The sequence below is a fragment of the Tenrec ecaudatus genome, chromosome 10 (genome assembly GCF_050624435.1).
Source record: "Tenrec ecaudatus isolate mTenEca1 chromosome 10, mTenEca1.hap1, whole genome shotgun sequence".
Lineage (NCBI taxonomy): Eukaryota > Metazoa > Chordata > Mammalia > Afrosoricida > Tenrecidae > Tenrec > Tenrec ecaudatus.
In genome coordinates, this window is record NC_134539.1 from 6,016,833 (window position 1) to 6,033,085 (window position 16,253).

Sequence of the window (16,253 nt, forward strand, 5' to 3'; positions counted from 1 at the left end):
AGGGACGCCGCATAGAAACATGCGTCAAAGCCAGGTGCTGGCACCCTACTCTGCCTGGGTGAAGTGCTGGGACACTAACTGCAAGGTCCATGGTTCTAACCCACCAGCCATTGCACGGGAGAAAGAGGAGGCCATTTATAGATTTAGAGCAGGGGTTGGGGAGGTCCCGCCCTTGGGCCGTAGAAGGCCCCCAACTCCTCAATATCAGCTGGGGTCACCCACCTCCCTCCACAAAGAGAAGTCGCTCCAGCCGTCACATTAGAGAGTTACTGCTGTGTGAGTGTAGCTCTTGGATGAAGTGCTCAACACCCACAGGGCCCTGGCAGAAGAGAAAGGTCCCCCACCCCCGATGTACACTTTCAAGGAGACCGTCTGCTGCTCTCTGTGAGGTGGAATCCACTCAGAGGCAGTGGGTTTGGTTTGGTTTCAGGAAACCTCAACGGAAAGGAGACCCGGTGGTACACCGATTAAGCACTTGGTTGCCAACCGGGAGTTTGGTGGTTTGAACCGATCCAATGGCTGCTGGGAGAAAGGCCTGAGCGTCTACAAGATCAAACCCAAGACTACTCAACCGCTCCAAGTTCACAGAGACCTCGGCTGGGGCTCTAAGGGTGTAAATCTTGACAGGAGCAGTGTTCTCCTCTTTCTCCCAAGGAACGGCTGGTGGGTTTAAACCGATGACCTTGCGGTCAGCACTCCCAAGCTTAAACACAGCGTGACCAGAGCTCCTGTAAACATTTACAGGGAACCCTATGGGGCAGTCACCTGAGGCCATGGCAAAATCTCAACTGGGGAATGAGTAAATGGAAGAGACTCGCCCTGGGGAGAAGTGAGAGACGGTCGGGATTGGTGAAGCTTCCTAACGTGCGCTTCGAATATCTTGGGTGTGGTGAAATCCGAAGCACATTTGGCTAGGCCCCTTTTCTGTTAACTTTAAAACCCCTCTGCATTTCAGGGGAAACCGAATCCATATGTTTCTGATTCATTTACACGTAGCCCATAAACACTGCGCTTTGGAAGGCGTATCTGATGTCCAGGAAGTGCCACGAGCCCTTACTCGACGCCCCTCTAATCCTGTTCTCCTTAAGCAAGACATAGTCTTTTGCCAGGAGTAAATTAGTGTACACGTCCAAGGTCAAGGGTGGCTGGAAATGCAGAATCAGAGAGAATGGACGGGGTTCTGTGCTCAGCAAAGAACATTCCAGGGGGTGTCAGAGAGTCGCCTTGAGCAGGAGCACAAGTCAGTCACAGCTAGCCTTTGGGTTCTCAGAGGGAGATGGGGTGCGTCTTGTGCTTCAATAAGGTGCCATCACGGATGTGAAATGGGCAATCGTATTGATCCTCTCCTGTAGGCGAGTGCTGGCAGCATCGAGATCCCTAGCCTCGAACGTGACAGCTTGTGCTTTGTAACTGCCGGCTAGTTGATTCTGGCTCATAGCGACCCGACAGGGCAGGGTAGAACTAGCCACCCCTGTGGGTTTTCTGAGACGCTGACTATATATGGGAGTAGAAAGCCTTGTCTTTCTCTTGCGGAGCGGTTCGTGGGTTTGAACCGATGACCTTGTGGTTAGCAAGCAGCCCACGGAGTCACTTGTATGTATGTGCTGTTCACCACATCCCTCAGAGGAGCCTCGGAAGAACGTCCTGGGACCTATACCCCAAACAACCCACCCCCAGAAAACTGCAGGGAGAGCAGTTCTTCTCTGGTGCGCGTGGGGTCACCGGGGCCAGCATGGGCCAGATGGCAACCGGGCACAGGGAAGAGGACGTGGACTTGGGAGGACAATGTCAGTGTGTTGGTGATGCGGGGAGACACTCAATGGGGTAGTTCGGGATCAGCGTGGGGAGAGTGAGGAGGTCACAAGAAGCCACCACTGCGGTGGAATGAGTCCACAAAGCCCTGGCTGCAAGGTGACACATGCACAATGAATTGGTTTACTGGCAGCATTCGTCGCCGGTGGCTGAGGCTCAAGGTAACCCTGTGTGTGGCACAGAGCACTTCCCAGCCCTGCTCCCTCGTTGGCGCGCTCCAATCCCTCACTGCGGCCACCGTGTGCATTGAGTGCTGCAGATGCTCAGGGTCTTTGTGTACGATTGAAGTTCACCAGGCCTTTCTTCCTACTCTGTCATCGGCTGGAAGCTCCACTGAGATCTATCCAGGACCTGGACCGATGCTGCTGGTCTCTGAACAATGCCAGTGGCAGAGCTCCCACCAGCACAGCGACACGCCGGCACCAAGGGGTGCCCACCCCAAGCCCACCTGGCTGATGGTCCCCTTCACTGTGCACGAAGCCGGGCCTTGTTCTGCCCCAACACATTCTGGTCACCGATGCTTACGTCACTGATTTTGTGGGTACAAGTCATTTCACGTGGGTCCTCTTTGGAGAAGGACCCTACTCATTAAAAATTGAGCATGTGGGAGTTGAATTTCTCAGGAAATTTGCAATGTCCTGAGCCAGGACACTGGATGTGGGAGAACTTGCAGACGTTTACCGGAGGCAGAAAGAAGCGTGGGACATAAGTCCTGTTTCGTTTTTGTTCTTTGCTGAGAGTACAGGGAGGTTATGGACGAAGTTTGTATCAGGGCCAAGATGGGGGGACTGGGGCTGCTAACCACAAGTTCAGCTGTTTGAGGCTACCAGCTGCTCCATGGGAGCAAGATGAGGCGTTCTACTCCGTGAAGAGTTACAGCTGCTAGGACCCACGGGGGCAGCTCTCCCTGTCTCTTAAGGCCCCTGTGAGTCCAGATCCACCCGATGGCAGGGAGCTGTTTGGGAAGCAGCCGAGGAAGGTCTTGGTGGCGCCGTGGTGGAATTCTCGCCTTCCACAGAGGAGACTCGGGTGGGATGCGTGACCGAAGCCCCTCACCCCAACTGCCACCCCTCTGTTCCCAGAGGCTTGCATGCAGCTATGACACTGAACAGGTCACAGCAGAGCTTCTAGACCAGCGGTTCTCAACCTGTGGGCTGTGACCCCTTTGGGCGTGGAACGACCCTTTCACAGGGGTCGCCCAATTCATAACAGTAGCAAAATTGCAGAGATGAAGCAGCAGTGAAAATAATGTTATGGTTGGGGTGTCACCACAGCATGAGGAACTGTATGTAAGGGTCACGGCGTGAGGAAGGTTGAGAACCACGGCTCTAAAGATGTCTTGAGTAGCAGATTTACCCAATGCAATGTATCTTTTGATCTTTTGTGCTGCTTGCATGAACATTGAATGTGGATCCACGCAAGACAAAATCCTTGATAACGTCAATCTTTTCCCATTGATCATGATGTTGTCTATCAGTCCAATTGTGAGGATTTGGGGTTTCTTTGAGCTGAGTTACAATCTGCACCGAAGGCTGCAATCTGATCTTCAGCAGCAAATGCGTCACTCCTCCTCTATTTCAGCAAGCCACTGCATATTGCAAGTTGTTAATAAGTCTTCCTCCAAGCTTCAGGTCCCGTTTTTCTTCACACGTACCCCCAAAGGGGTTGCGACCCACAGGTTGAGAACCGCTGCTTTAGAGTAAGTATTGAAAAGCAAGGATGTTGCTTTTTAGGGCTAAGGTGCACCTGGCCCAAGCCACGGTATTTGCCATTGCCTCATATGCATGCGGACCTTGGACAGTGAGGAAGGAAGACCGAACAAGAATCGACGCGTCTGAATTGTGGTGCTGGAGAAGCATACTGAACATACCAGGGACGGCTACAAAAATCAAAGTCTGTCTTGGAAGCAGTACAACCAGAGTGCTCCTTAGAGGCCGGAGTGGGGACACTTCATCTCAAGTACTTTGGACGCGTTGTCAGGAGAGACCTGTCCCTGGCGAGGAACATCCTGCTTGGTCAAATACAGGGCCAGTCCCGACAAGATGGGCTGCCCCGTGGCTGCAATGACGGGCGCAAACATAGGAACAATTGTGAGACGGCAAGGGCTGGGCAGTGTTCTGTTCTGTGGTTCATGGGATCACTTTGAGAGGGAACCAAACAACAACATTGTTTTCAGGGTTGAACCGATTTGACGCGTTACTTTTTGCCAGTTTGGACTGGACTTTACTCTGTGTTGTTAAAATAAATGAAATGAAATCGTATAAAGTTAATACATTCAAACTGGAGTAGGTCAGGCCATGTAACACCGAGGAACAAAGCCCTATGGCACACCGCTAATAGAATCCCAAGTGCATTTCATAACAAAAGAGCAATCAACAAATAAAATAAAGTAAAAGTGAAATAAGCAAACAGCAGACTTTGATTTGGGAAGGAAATAAAGAGTATGAAACTTTCATGTTTAACGTGCTCAGACATAGAGAAACGGTGAGAAGCGGCCAGGCACGGTCTTGGTTAACTTGACAACTGCAGAAATAAAGAATTCTGTGATAACTCAGCTCTGAAGAGTCCACTGTCAGAAATCAGTGTGTGATTTCCAAGGTCAGAGTCAATGTTGCCATGCTGTAAAAAGGCTACAGAAGATTGAGCTGAAAGCCTCTGCAAACCTCTGTATTAATTTCTTTTTGTTTCACTATTAGTTTAATTTCTATCAGTGTGGTTATTTGTGCCAAAGGAATCCACAAAAAAAGTTGTAGTTCCCGAAGTAAAATTGAAATGGGTTGGGAGTCTTTAGTGACAAACAAGTTCATCTCAAACAGCAACAACAAAGTTGTACGCGGTTCTCTCATCTAATTACTTCTACGGAGCATCTTACTTCTTGAGATGACATCATGCTGGTCTTCCCTAGGTACCAAGAGGTCCAAGAGTCAAGAGAGAGGCTTCTGAAAGCTCCCTAGTCCACTCTGTCCACCAGCTGTAGCTGACACGTCACAGATGGCTCTCAACATCCCCAACCAGGCTCTGGCCTGCTTCTCATGCTGGTTTAAAACAACAGATGATTGTTCTGTAAATATGTAGATGAAGAAGAAGAAGAAGAAGAAGAAGAGGAGGAGGAGGAGGAGGAGGAGGAGAAGAAGAAGAAGAAGAAGAAGAAGAGGAGGAGGAGGAGGAGGAGGAGGAGGAGGAGAAGAAGAGGAGGAGGAGGAGGAGGAGGAGGAGGAGGAGGAGAAGAAGAAGAAATAATCATTGCTTAACCAGAAATATCTCACACTAAGCAAACCAGGCAATTGTTCAGCCATTTGCACTCATTTAGTGGAGGCGTTTGCACAATCTTAGCCTGCGCATTGATTTGAGAGTGAGGGCGAAATAAGAAATTGGGAAACAGGTTTGAAGGGATCTGGAGACCCTCCCGGGCCAGGACAGAACACACCCTGTGGGTTTCCGAGAGTGTAACTCTTGATGGGAGTAGAAACCCCCACGATTCCGAGGGACCCAATGAGTTTGGTTGTGTAGTTTAGTGCACCAAGGAATGAGAAAGTTTCCGCAACTATTCATACACACACCCGAGAAAATGTGGGATCATCCCGACATACCGCTTGGTCACGCCCCTTACCCCTGCCCTCCAACTCTGCTTCCCTGCTCCTCCCTCCCTCTGGAATCTTCGGGCTCCCTGACTCTTATGGAGGTGGGGCAGAATCTTCTAAGTGCAATACTCAGTCATAGATTGTTTCCCAGAATAAAACCAAGATGCACACAGCTGTTGAAGGTGGCAGCAAATCAACTGCCAAGGGGTGGAAGGAGGACGAGGTGGGTATAGGCGTAGATCCAGAGAAATGCCAAATCCATCTAGTTGATTCTGGTCCCATAGTAGTTGTAGCGTGCATGTTGGGCTGCTAACCACAGGGTTGGCAGTTCAAGCCCACTAATGACTCTGCAGGAAACAGATAAAGCTTTGTGTTCCCATAAAGGTCTACAGCTTTAGAAACATGCAGAGGCAGCTCTATTCCATCCTACAGGGTGATACGAGTCAGAAAAGAGAGATGGCGTGAGAGTCAAATACATCAGCGCTTGGTCCTGGCTCACCCTTCAACAAACCAACCAACCCCAGAACAGCAGACCATCAAGTCGATGCTGACTCATGGCGTGTCCAGGTGTTTCTGAGTAAGATTACTCTGTAAGGATTTTTGAAATTTAATTTGAATAATACCCTAATGTGTTTGGGGCAAAAGTTTACTCAGCAAATTATGCTTCCATGTGACCATTTCTGTACAAATTATTCACCAACATTAGTTACATTGGCCACGGCGGTCAACCTTCTCTTTAATTCAATTCTTTCAAGACCAGGTTTGCAAGGTTGGTAATGTTGATGGAAGCAGGCTGCCCTACCTTTCTTCTGCAGTACTTCCAGATGTCTTCAAACTGTCAGCATTTTTAGGTTAACAACTGAGAAGAAACCATTTGTGCTCCAGAAGCCACAAGTCCCACTTTCCTTAGAGTTGGGAAATAATGTCACCGCAGACTTGAACACACACCAAACTCACTGCCTTCAACCTGGTTCTGACCCATAGCAACCCTGTGTGGAGTTTCTGAGATGGTCAGTCTTTATGAGAGCAGAGAGCCTCATCTGGCAACCTTGTGGTTAGCAGCCCAATTCTTAGCCAACAAAACCACTATGGCACCTCGTAGACCCGAGATTCTCAATCAACTCAACATCTGGGTGGCAGCTGCAAAATATAGATAACCTCAACTCTCACTGGGAATTGCAAAGTCAAAGGTAACCTATTTTTTGGTTCACTCAAGAAGCAGCTATTGCCTCCTTTGCCATGAGACCAGAGGATTTGGATGGTGCCCGGCTATTTGAATGACCATTTTGATTTAAGTCTCTATAGTAGAATCTTGATTCACAACAGGGGGGAAAAAATGAAAAACAGAATTTCAATTTTTCATGGAATTCAGATTGTCTGAAGCCACAGAAGCTGGCTGAATCACCAACTATATTGCCCTGAGATAATCTTGAAACGAAACCATACTCACTGCCATCAAGTTGACTCCAATTCACAGTGACCCCACAGGACAGAACAGAACAGAACTGTCCCTTAGTCTCGACATCTTCACAAGAGCAGAAAGCCTCATCTCTCTCCACAAATGGGTTGGTGAGTCCCAAGGGCTGATCTTGCAGTTGACAGCCCAATGCCTAAACCACCGAGCCACTAAACTGAACAATGTTGTTTGGTGCTGTCGAGTTGCTTAATTAGTAGCTAGAAGCCTTGATCATTTTTCTTTTAAATGAATGGCTGCAGGGATAGACAGATACACAGGGTGAGGAGGGAGAGTTGAACTATGCTGAATGAATATATTTGGGTTTACCTGAAGATATAGCCATCAATGTTGGAAAGAAAAGGAAGGGCAAAGTTATGAAAACGTCGGTGATATAACCAAATATGTTATGAAAACGTCGGTGATATAACCAAAATATGGGGTCTGGTGGCTCATGACCATAGCTTCGGGGCACATCAAGGTCAATGGTCATAATGTGGTCCGCAAGGACACTGTTGAACCTCACTGTACTTTGGTGAGTAGCAACTGGAGTTGTCAAAGCTGCTGAGAGGTGAATGAAGGTGTACCTATTGACCTGTCCCTCCTCAGAGGAAAGAGTGGAGAAAACAGAAGATGCACGGAAGCCATTCATCCAGTGCACGAATGGGGCACAGGGGCATCTGCATCCACAGCCCAGACACCAGAAGAACCAGATGGAGCCCAGCTAAGGATGCCATTGGGAGGTCCTGGATAGAGCGGCCAGACAGAGACTGGCGGAACCCAAGACTGACCCTTGGTCACTTGTCAGGTCTGGAAATGAACTCGCTCCATGGCTTGATTTTCAGCCAAACAATAAGACAGGTCTGCCTGGTGAACCTTTTTATTGGCTAACTCCTTCCCGAGAGGGCTTTTTTCTCTGCCTATGAGCCCCACACAATGCTCCGTGCAATTTTTAGTTTCATTTCCTCCAAGAAGATTTACTAATAAGCTGCGCTGCAAGGCGAGCACATCGCATAACTGCGCCTTCCGTTCCTCCCTGCACCTGAGATGTCAGCAGGTCCAGCAAGCCTCTGGGGCTGCGAGAGGCTGTGTGCCCTGGGAGTTAGCACCCACGTGGTGACTGCTGGGAGCTTTGGACGGCCACCCCTCCCGGCCCCTGGCCCCCGCACACGCTTTCTCTGACGCGCGGATGTCAACACGTTCTTGGAAAAGTTCTATGATCTTTAAATTCCATTTTTCCACGAACTTTGTCAAGCCCCTCATATAGCTTCCCAAACAAGGAAGAATACATTCAAACAGCTGGACTCTGTCTTCACCTGAAAAAAAATCCTGTCAATTTGCTGCGTAGAAGGGAAATAACAAGTCTGCGGTGGATCTGGGGAGGTGGTTTTCTTTTTCTTTTTAAAGCCCTCCAAAGAATTGTGGGGTCTCATCTCGGGGGTGGGGGTGAGGGGTGGTTCAAACTCATCTGTGAAAGCTGATCAATGAGAAACGGCTTTAGCAGTTGGCCAACGGCAGCGGGGAAGGAAAAAACAATCCTTTTCAAAACCCCCAAAGAAAAGCACAGTTTTAAGGATTTCACATCTGATTTAACAGCTAACAACCACCCCCTGATGATAATCCCCCACTTTGTATGGCAAGACAGCACTCTGTTTCAGTAGACTTTCGTGGTCTTTATAGCGATTTCTGAATCACTTCATGAATTCCTGGCTGCCTCATCTTGGTGACTATAGTATCTACTTATACCTCCTTTCTGTCTCACAAAAGAGACACTTGGACTCGGTTCAATCCAGATTTGTCCACGAATGAATCACAGCACGTTACTGGGGGAACGGCAAATTGAATTCTGCTCCTGAAACAACCGACACCAGCTTTCAATCGTGTAGAAACAGCCGCTGGGAAGTGTGGGCCATTGAGACACTCTCTACCCGGGCAGGCCCCAAGCAGCCACTGGCTGTACGGCTGGCTGAGGAGTCTGTCCCAAACCAGTCAAAGAGCTCGGTCCATCCCTCGGTGGGGCCTTCACCGCTCCTCATCCTTGCTCCAGCCTGCGCCAACGTTGATTACAAATACTTCCCGAGGAAGGTCAAGACCAAGACTCAACCAATGATTGCCTGCTCCTCCACAAGGCATGGCAAGGGGACAGTCACAAAGTTGGCTGCATGGTTTAGTTGTGTTCCCCCAAAAGGAAACATCCCTCAGACTATGACTTTGTTTGGAAATGAGTTTTTCCTTATTATGTTAATGAGGTCAGACAGGATGCTCCTTAAAAGCCAGGATGGTGAGATCTTTGTCCTTTGTGCCGTAGACCTGTTATCAGGAGGGACCAGACCCTGGAGAAGGGTCAACTTTGTCAACAAAAGAGAGGAAGACTCTCGACTCGATGGATTGACACGTGCAACAATGAACTCAAACATGGCAGTGAGTTTGATCCTGAGTCAGAGTCCCCTGACAGCTCCTTAGCAACCACTGCTACAACCAGAGTAGGGTGGGTCTGAAACCTAATCGCTTCTGCCAGGTGGCTTGTAAAAGGGAAGAAGGATACAGACACTCCTTAGGAGGAGTCGGATACCACAAGGGGTCGGCGACAAGCAAGGCGACGCCAGGGCTCGCCAGCTAACACCAGAAACGAGGAGACAGGTCCCAGGAAGCAGCGACACAGCTGAGGCCTGACGTGGACCTTTCGTCTCCAGAGCGAGGAAGATGTCAAGGTCCTCGGGGTACTTAGAGCTGCCGGATTGTGATCTCTTTGGCTGGGGTAGCACTGGGTACCCAAGGCAGCTGGGTTTCTATGAGGAGATGACCAGGAGTTTCAAGAATGCTCCTGCGTGCATTGTGATGAAAGGGTGTTTGGGAGACGGGGAAGAGGCAGAGTGTTTGAGGCCCGTGGGGCAGCTAGGCACACAGATTGGGAAGACACAATCATCAGCATCCAAGGCATACACATGTGTTTTCTCGCTGGAGAAGCAGGGGCGGAGCCCAGGTCACCCACATTTTGTCCCCCTTCTGATAGAGGTGGGAAGGAGATCAAGGCTATGTGGGCGACAAGAACTGTGCAGGACACATCTTCACCAGAGTCCAGCCTGGTCCAGGATTTCTTGAGTGCAGAATGGCTGTGACTGAGTTGGTTGTCTGTTTCAGGTTCTGATGTGATGGGAGGAGACAAGGGTGAAAAGTCAGAATCTGCCAAATCCTCTAAAAATAAGAAAAGCACCAACCAGAAGAAAGTCTGTCTAGGGGGGTCCGAGACACTGGACGCTCGGGTTTCTGCTCTGGACGGGCCATCTGCTATGATCACGTCCCTTAGGCTGCCCTGGGAAACCAGGCCGTGCAAAAACCAGGCCGTGCACGCGTGGACCCGTGGCAGTGCAGGAGTTTCTCTCACGTGTCAGGTGTGATCTTCCATCTGCCCCGCAGCCCAAGCAAGGCCGAAAACGACCCGAGGAGAGAGGGGACTGAGCAAGTTATAGAAGAGATGCAGAGGGCTGACGAGAAAGGGATGTATATGTAGATTTAAAACAACAACAAAAAAACACACACCAAAATACAAGGACGATCTCCGACCCCTTTTCAGGCTACGCAACTGCAAGTAGGAGTGTATCGAAGACAGCGGTGCGAAGAACATTCAGAATCGCGTTTCAACACAGAACTCCCGCCAAATACTATGCGGTGCCTTTGTGGGCCACGGCCAAAGAAGACCTCAAAAGTACATCTAATCCATACATTTGAAAAGAAACGAGCTGGAGGAGGCTTTGGAAGGGATTACCATGTGCTGTTGATACATGCATAATCTTTTTCAATCTGCAGGATGTCAGGGTACTGCAGTGAGCCCGGAGGAATTTTCTGCACCTTCTCTGGAAGACAGGATTCAATGTTTGGCCAGAGTGATGCATTGGAGGCAATGGCACAGATTTGGGAATTCACCACCGGGGAAGGCTCTTGGCTTGGAAAGAGCACAGGACAAGCTCAGATGTCTGCTGCTATTCGGCACCCCAGCGCCTCTGAGAGCGCTTTGCAGAGTACACATCGAAGGTGCGGTGGCTGCTTGTTGCTGTTGAAGACTAGCCTACAGGCCACTCCACGGTTCTAGACACTTGAGTCTCAATCATCGCCAAGTCTGGTCTCCACAGCTGACCCAGCTCCCAAACGAAGCCCATCTCCACGCCCAGGTAAAGCAGCGGTGCTCAGCCCTCTCACAGGGTTGCCTGATTCATCACAGTAGCAAAATGACAGTGATGAAGGAGCAACGAAAACAGTTTTATGGTTGGGGGGATCACCACACGAGGAACTGTTTGAAAGGCTGAGACCCCCTGAGTCAGAGGCGACATCTTCCCAATTGGGTGGGATACCCAGTGGGGTACTCCTTTTGCCCTGGACGAAAGGCTTCGGCTTCAGAGGAAGGACATCCGTCGACGAGCAGGACCCTCAGCGTCTATTCCGAGGACAGGAACACTGCTGCGGGGCTGTGGGAGTTTTCTCCTTGTAACTGACAGAGAAGCAGCCAAGACTGTGTCTCAGAAGAGGACTCCGGAAGCTCATCCCAAAGGACTCGTGGTTCTTGCTCCCTTCAGGAGTCTCCGGAGCATCTCTCTGTTACAAATAACCGACATTCCAGTCTCCTAGCACCCAAGTCTCCCAAGGGCCCTCACCTAGGGGGGAAAAGATTATGTGGCTTTCCAGATCAGATGGTCACAACACTCAGTGGAGGCTTTCCTGGGAATGCCCTGCTGTCTGTCCCAGAGGATGGATTTTGTATTATGTGGACGTCTTGGCTCTGGCTAGACCGGCTTGTGGGTTTTCACTTTGGGAATTCTGGCTCCTTAGGACTGGCTATTTCAGAGGAAGCGTATTAAAAGACATCACATTGGCACAGTGGTATAACACAATGGCTTAGTCTCGACTCCATGCTGCTTCATGCTCACACAGGCTGACGCTGAGGTCACGAGGAGAGGGATTCCATTTCACCCCAAACCTTCTTGTGAGTCACTTTCCTGACAGAAAAATCCAAGGGACTAAGAAAACACCGTCCTGGCCTTCCCTTGAGGTCGGTTTGCTGGGAACGTGGGAACAAAAGAGAGATGGCTGCTTTGGCAGAGGTGATTTGAAATTACCTTTTTAGCTGAAAAAGAAACCCAACCACCCCCAAATCCAAAGACAGATTTCCTGTTCAGTCATTCTAAGAACTGGCTTTCGCTGCACAATGGCAACTCCTCGAAAATGAAACACCAGCACGTTTGAAACTGAATCACGCGGAAAGCCACTTGAGTTGGAGGAATCTTTGAGCCACAAGTGGAGGGGCTCCGTCCGTGGAGCTCCTGTCGCAACCACCCCGTGACCTCAACCCGGGAAGCACGTGGCAGGTGAAGACCACGACACGCAGAACTCCCTCCTTCACTCATCCCACAGCACGGATTTCTACCGGCACCGAGTCCACGCAGACCCACAGCCATCCTCTACCGTTTTCTAAGCTGTAAATCTTCACGGGAGCAGACAGCCTCGTCTTTCTCCCTCAGAGTCTCCTGCGGGTTTGAAGCAGCAACCTTATGGTTGCCAGTCCAGTGTCGATCTGACGGCACCACCCTGGCTGCTATCGACCCCGAGAGGGTACAGGCTGGGCACAAAAGCTTACCTCCCTGTAGTGTGCTTTGCTCCATTGTGCTTTGCAGAGTGTGAATTTTGCAAATGTAAGTCTGAGGCAATCCCCTGTGGAGCGAGTCTATTTACGTATCTCCCCACCGTATCTCCCCACCACCTCGCCCGCCCAAGCATGGCTTACTTTGTATCTCTTTGTCTCATTTTGGTTAATTCTCATGCAATTTCAGCCCTTTTCATAACACAATGGCACACTTCAGCGATCACCAAACCCAAACCAAGCTCAACACCAGCTAGTTGATGCTGACATATAGTGACCCGTTCGGACAGGGTAGGGCGCCCTGCGGGTTTCATGGAAGCATGGGAGCAGAAAGCCTAGTCTTTCTCCAGAGGGGCAGTGGGTGCTTTCGAACTGCTGATCTTGCAGTGAGCAGCCCAGCTCGTAATCACTGCATGAGAACGTAACAGTTACACGCACAGGGAACCAGAGCATTTGTCTCTACAGCGTCACTTGTTTATGAGAGCAGCCATCGAGACGCGAAGCTTCAGTGTCTCTGAGGTATGCGTGTGGCGGCAAACTTGACATAACAAACCTCAGCTCTCTGAGAGCTTATTAGATTCTTGTGAAAATGTAAGGCGCCTGCGATCAAAGAGCTAGTACCTAGACTGGCAATGGCAATGAATGAGAGTGGACAGGCTCTCTGAGTTCTGAGGGTCAGAGAAGGCTTCCTGGGAAGAGAACTTAGCTGGAAACAAGGACTGGGTAACATTTAGTCAAGAGTGGCAACAAACCTCATCAGAAGAACAGGAAGAATAGAGGAGATCAGGAGGTACATAAGAGGAAGGACAGTAAGAAAGCAGAGGAAGGACAGGAAGAAAGCAGAGGAACGATAGGAAGAAGGTAGAGGAAGGGCAGGAAGTAGAGGAAGAACAAGAAGTAGATAGAGGAAGGGCAGGAAGTGGGTAGAGGAAGGATAGGAAATAGATAAAGGAAGGGCAGGAAGTATAGAGGAAGGGCAGAAAGTAGGTAGAGAAAGGACAGGAAATAGATAGTGGAAGGGCTGGAAGTAGATAGAGGAAGGTCCGGAAGTAGGTAGAGGAAGGGCAGGAAGTAGGTAGAGGAAGGGCAGGAAGTAGGTAGAGGAAGGACCAGAAAAGCACAGCGGAGGAGCAGCAATTAAGATGTAGAAACCAGCCATGCCAGAGGGCAGCCAACAGGCTGGTTTGACTAGAGCTGAGGAATCTTCCAGAAATGGAAAGATATTAAATGGACAATGACTCAGTCTCATTTCCTTAGTATCCAGGCAAGCAGCCTTACGTATTCCTAATGCTGGCTTTTAAAACGGCCCCGGAAGTCGGTGTTGGCTCCTGACAGGCCCTGGAAGAACCTGCAAACGTCAGAGCATGTAGAATTCTAGAAAAGACGTCTCCCCGTCCACACAGGGCCCCAGGTTGGGTCCCCAGTCCATGCAGCTTGCGGGCGGCCACCACCCATCAGTCTGTGGAAGGAAGCTTTGGTGATCTACCTCTGAAAACCCTTGTGGGTCAGCCTCCTTTGAGCTGCAATGGATCATGGAGATGGAGCAAGGCCGGGCCTCGAGCTGATTCACTGGGCATGGAGTCAGCGACAGCGGCCAGCAGCCAGGATGCTATCAATGTCACACCTGGAAATCAGGAGGGCTTTCCCACACCTCATGAAGCCAACTCCAACTCCGGCGCACCGCGGCTCAGCTGCTCCCCATGCTGACGGACCCTAGAGGACGGGAGGAACTGCCCCCGCAGGTTTCTAAGGCTGCCGCCACCTTGATGGCAGATGATTGTCACATCTTTCTCCTGAGCTTGTAGACTCAACCTCTGACCTTTTCGGTTAGCAGCCCCGTGCTTAACAATTGCACCGCCAGGGCACTTCCAATACCCAACGGGGACTCCTGACATTGGCCTCCTGACATTGGCCTTCCTTCTTTAATTGGTCCTGCTCTTGGACAACTTTCTCCAAAAATTAGGATGCCCAACCTCTGCCATGGATCCACAGGCTAGCTCATTTATTCTTCAGGGAAAGCATGTCCTTGTCCTACAGCCAGCCTTTTCCAACCCACAGAAAACTCTAAGTCTCTCCCTCGGTCTCTTCCTAAATCCCCGTAATGTTCGTCCCACGCAGGGCACCGAGCACACGGCTGAAGGTCTCACTCAGAACCGAGGCCTGGGGAGAGGCCCTTGACCTTCTCCTGGGTACAACGGGCAACACAGCCCAGCTACTTCCTCCCAGGACCTCAAGATCCCTTCATCCCCCAAATGGACTCCTTCAATATTTTTGTTTTCTCTGGTCTACCAGGCATACTGAGAAACCCAGTGAATTAACATGTCCAAGGGTGCCAAGTTCCTCTCCTGAAAACCACTGCTATAAACTCCCCGGGGTGTGGGACACCGCCACTTCCCCTCATCAGCTTAAATCAACAGCAGGTGAGGGGCTAGGGGCCTGCTTCCAGTCGCAGGCCATCCAGATAATATTTGAAAATAAAAGTGGAACTTTTTCAAATGGAGAGAACTGGTGTTTATTTTGTTTTATGACAGCAAGGATCAAAGAGCCTGGTGCTAGCTGGGGAGGTGTCACCGGGGCTCCTGCTGGTGGTGACTCAGGCCACTCGATTAACAAGTTCAAGCTAAGTCAATGATGAATCAACGGCCTGCAAAGTAGGACAGCCCCCCAGCCAGTTTCCCAGTGAAAATCTCAAAGGGTGATAAAACCAGCTTCCGTTAAGAAACCTGCTGGAGTTTGTCCTGGGAGGGTCCCCAGAGCCAAGAGAAGGTGGAGATCTAAGCCCAATGCGGAAGGGAAGTACATTTGCTCCGAGTGGGTTCAAGGCTGGACACGAAGGCAAACACGGTGGATCATTCCAGGCTGTTTCTGGTCCTGTGTTCACCGCAACCAAAGAGATCAGCGACCTCAGGTCGGAGGCCCCAGCTGGGCTGGCATGGGGACAGGCACACCTACTTTGGGAAGGGCCCATCGCGAGGCAAAGCAACAGGTGTGGAGCAGTGTGGACCTCACTCTCCCTCCTCAGAGTGTCCCACCTGCCTCCTGCCCTTCCTCTCCTTGCTTCCTCATGGTTACTCATCTTACCACCCTGCCATCCTCTCACAAGGCTGCCACACCTGTATCTCTCTGCCAGGCCAAGTGCCCCCAGCAATGCCTGCTTCAGTCCCTCCATGGTACTCGGTGTTTGAGCTGCTTTTAAAGAAACTGAACTCAATGCGATGGAGCCGACTCTGGCTCCTAGCTACCCTGGGGGACAGAGCAGGGCTGCCCCCACTGAAGTTTCCCAGGCGGCTGTTATCACCAGAGCAGACTGCCACGTCTCTCTCTTCCAGAGAGACGAATGGGTTTGAACTTCCAGCCTTTTGGTGCATTCAGTTGACCACCCTTGAGTCAATGCGGATGCATGGTGACCCGTGAGGACAGGATGGAGCTGCCCGTGTAGGTTTCCAAGACTGTAACTCTTGACCAGAGTAGAAAGCCCCATCTTTCTCGCTTGGAGCAGCTGGTGGTGTTTGAACTGCCTCTGAGGTTGGATGTCCTCCTCACCTCTGGTCCTTGCCTCCAGCTCCAAGTGGGGCACCACCTGGTCACTACAGCCTTTGTCTATCGTGTGACTCTATCTCACTCTTAATAACGAGCCTATAACGGCCTGCTTGGTGAAGGAGGTGGGCACTAAACAAGAGGGAGACAGACCTTCCACGGGTGGACTCACACTGTGGCTGCCTCGGTGGGCTCGACCATAAGGGCCATGGTGAGGATGGCCCTGGACTGGGCAGGG

General features: G+C 50.5%; 1 protein-coding gene across 3 annotated transcripts in view; it reads right to left on the bottom strand.

The window, feature by feature from the left end:
* Nucleotides 1–16,253, bottom strand: part of GLIS3 (GLIS family zinc finger 3) — a 439,975-nt gene that overhangs the window by 32,514 nt on the left and 391,208 nt on the right. The gene's annotated exons all lie outside the window — the stretch shown is intronic.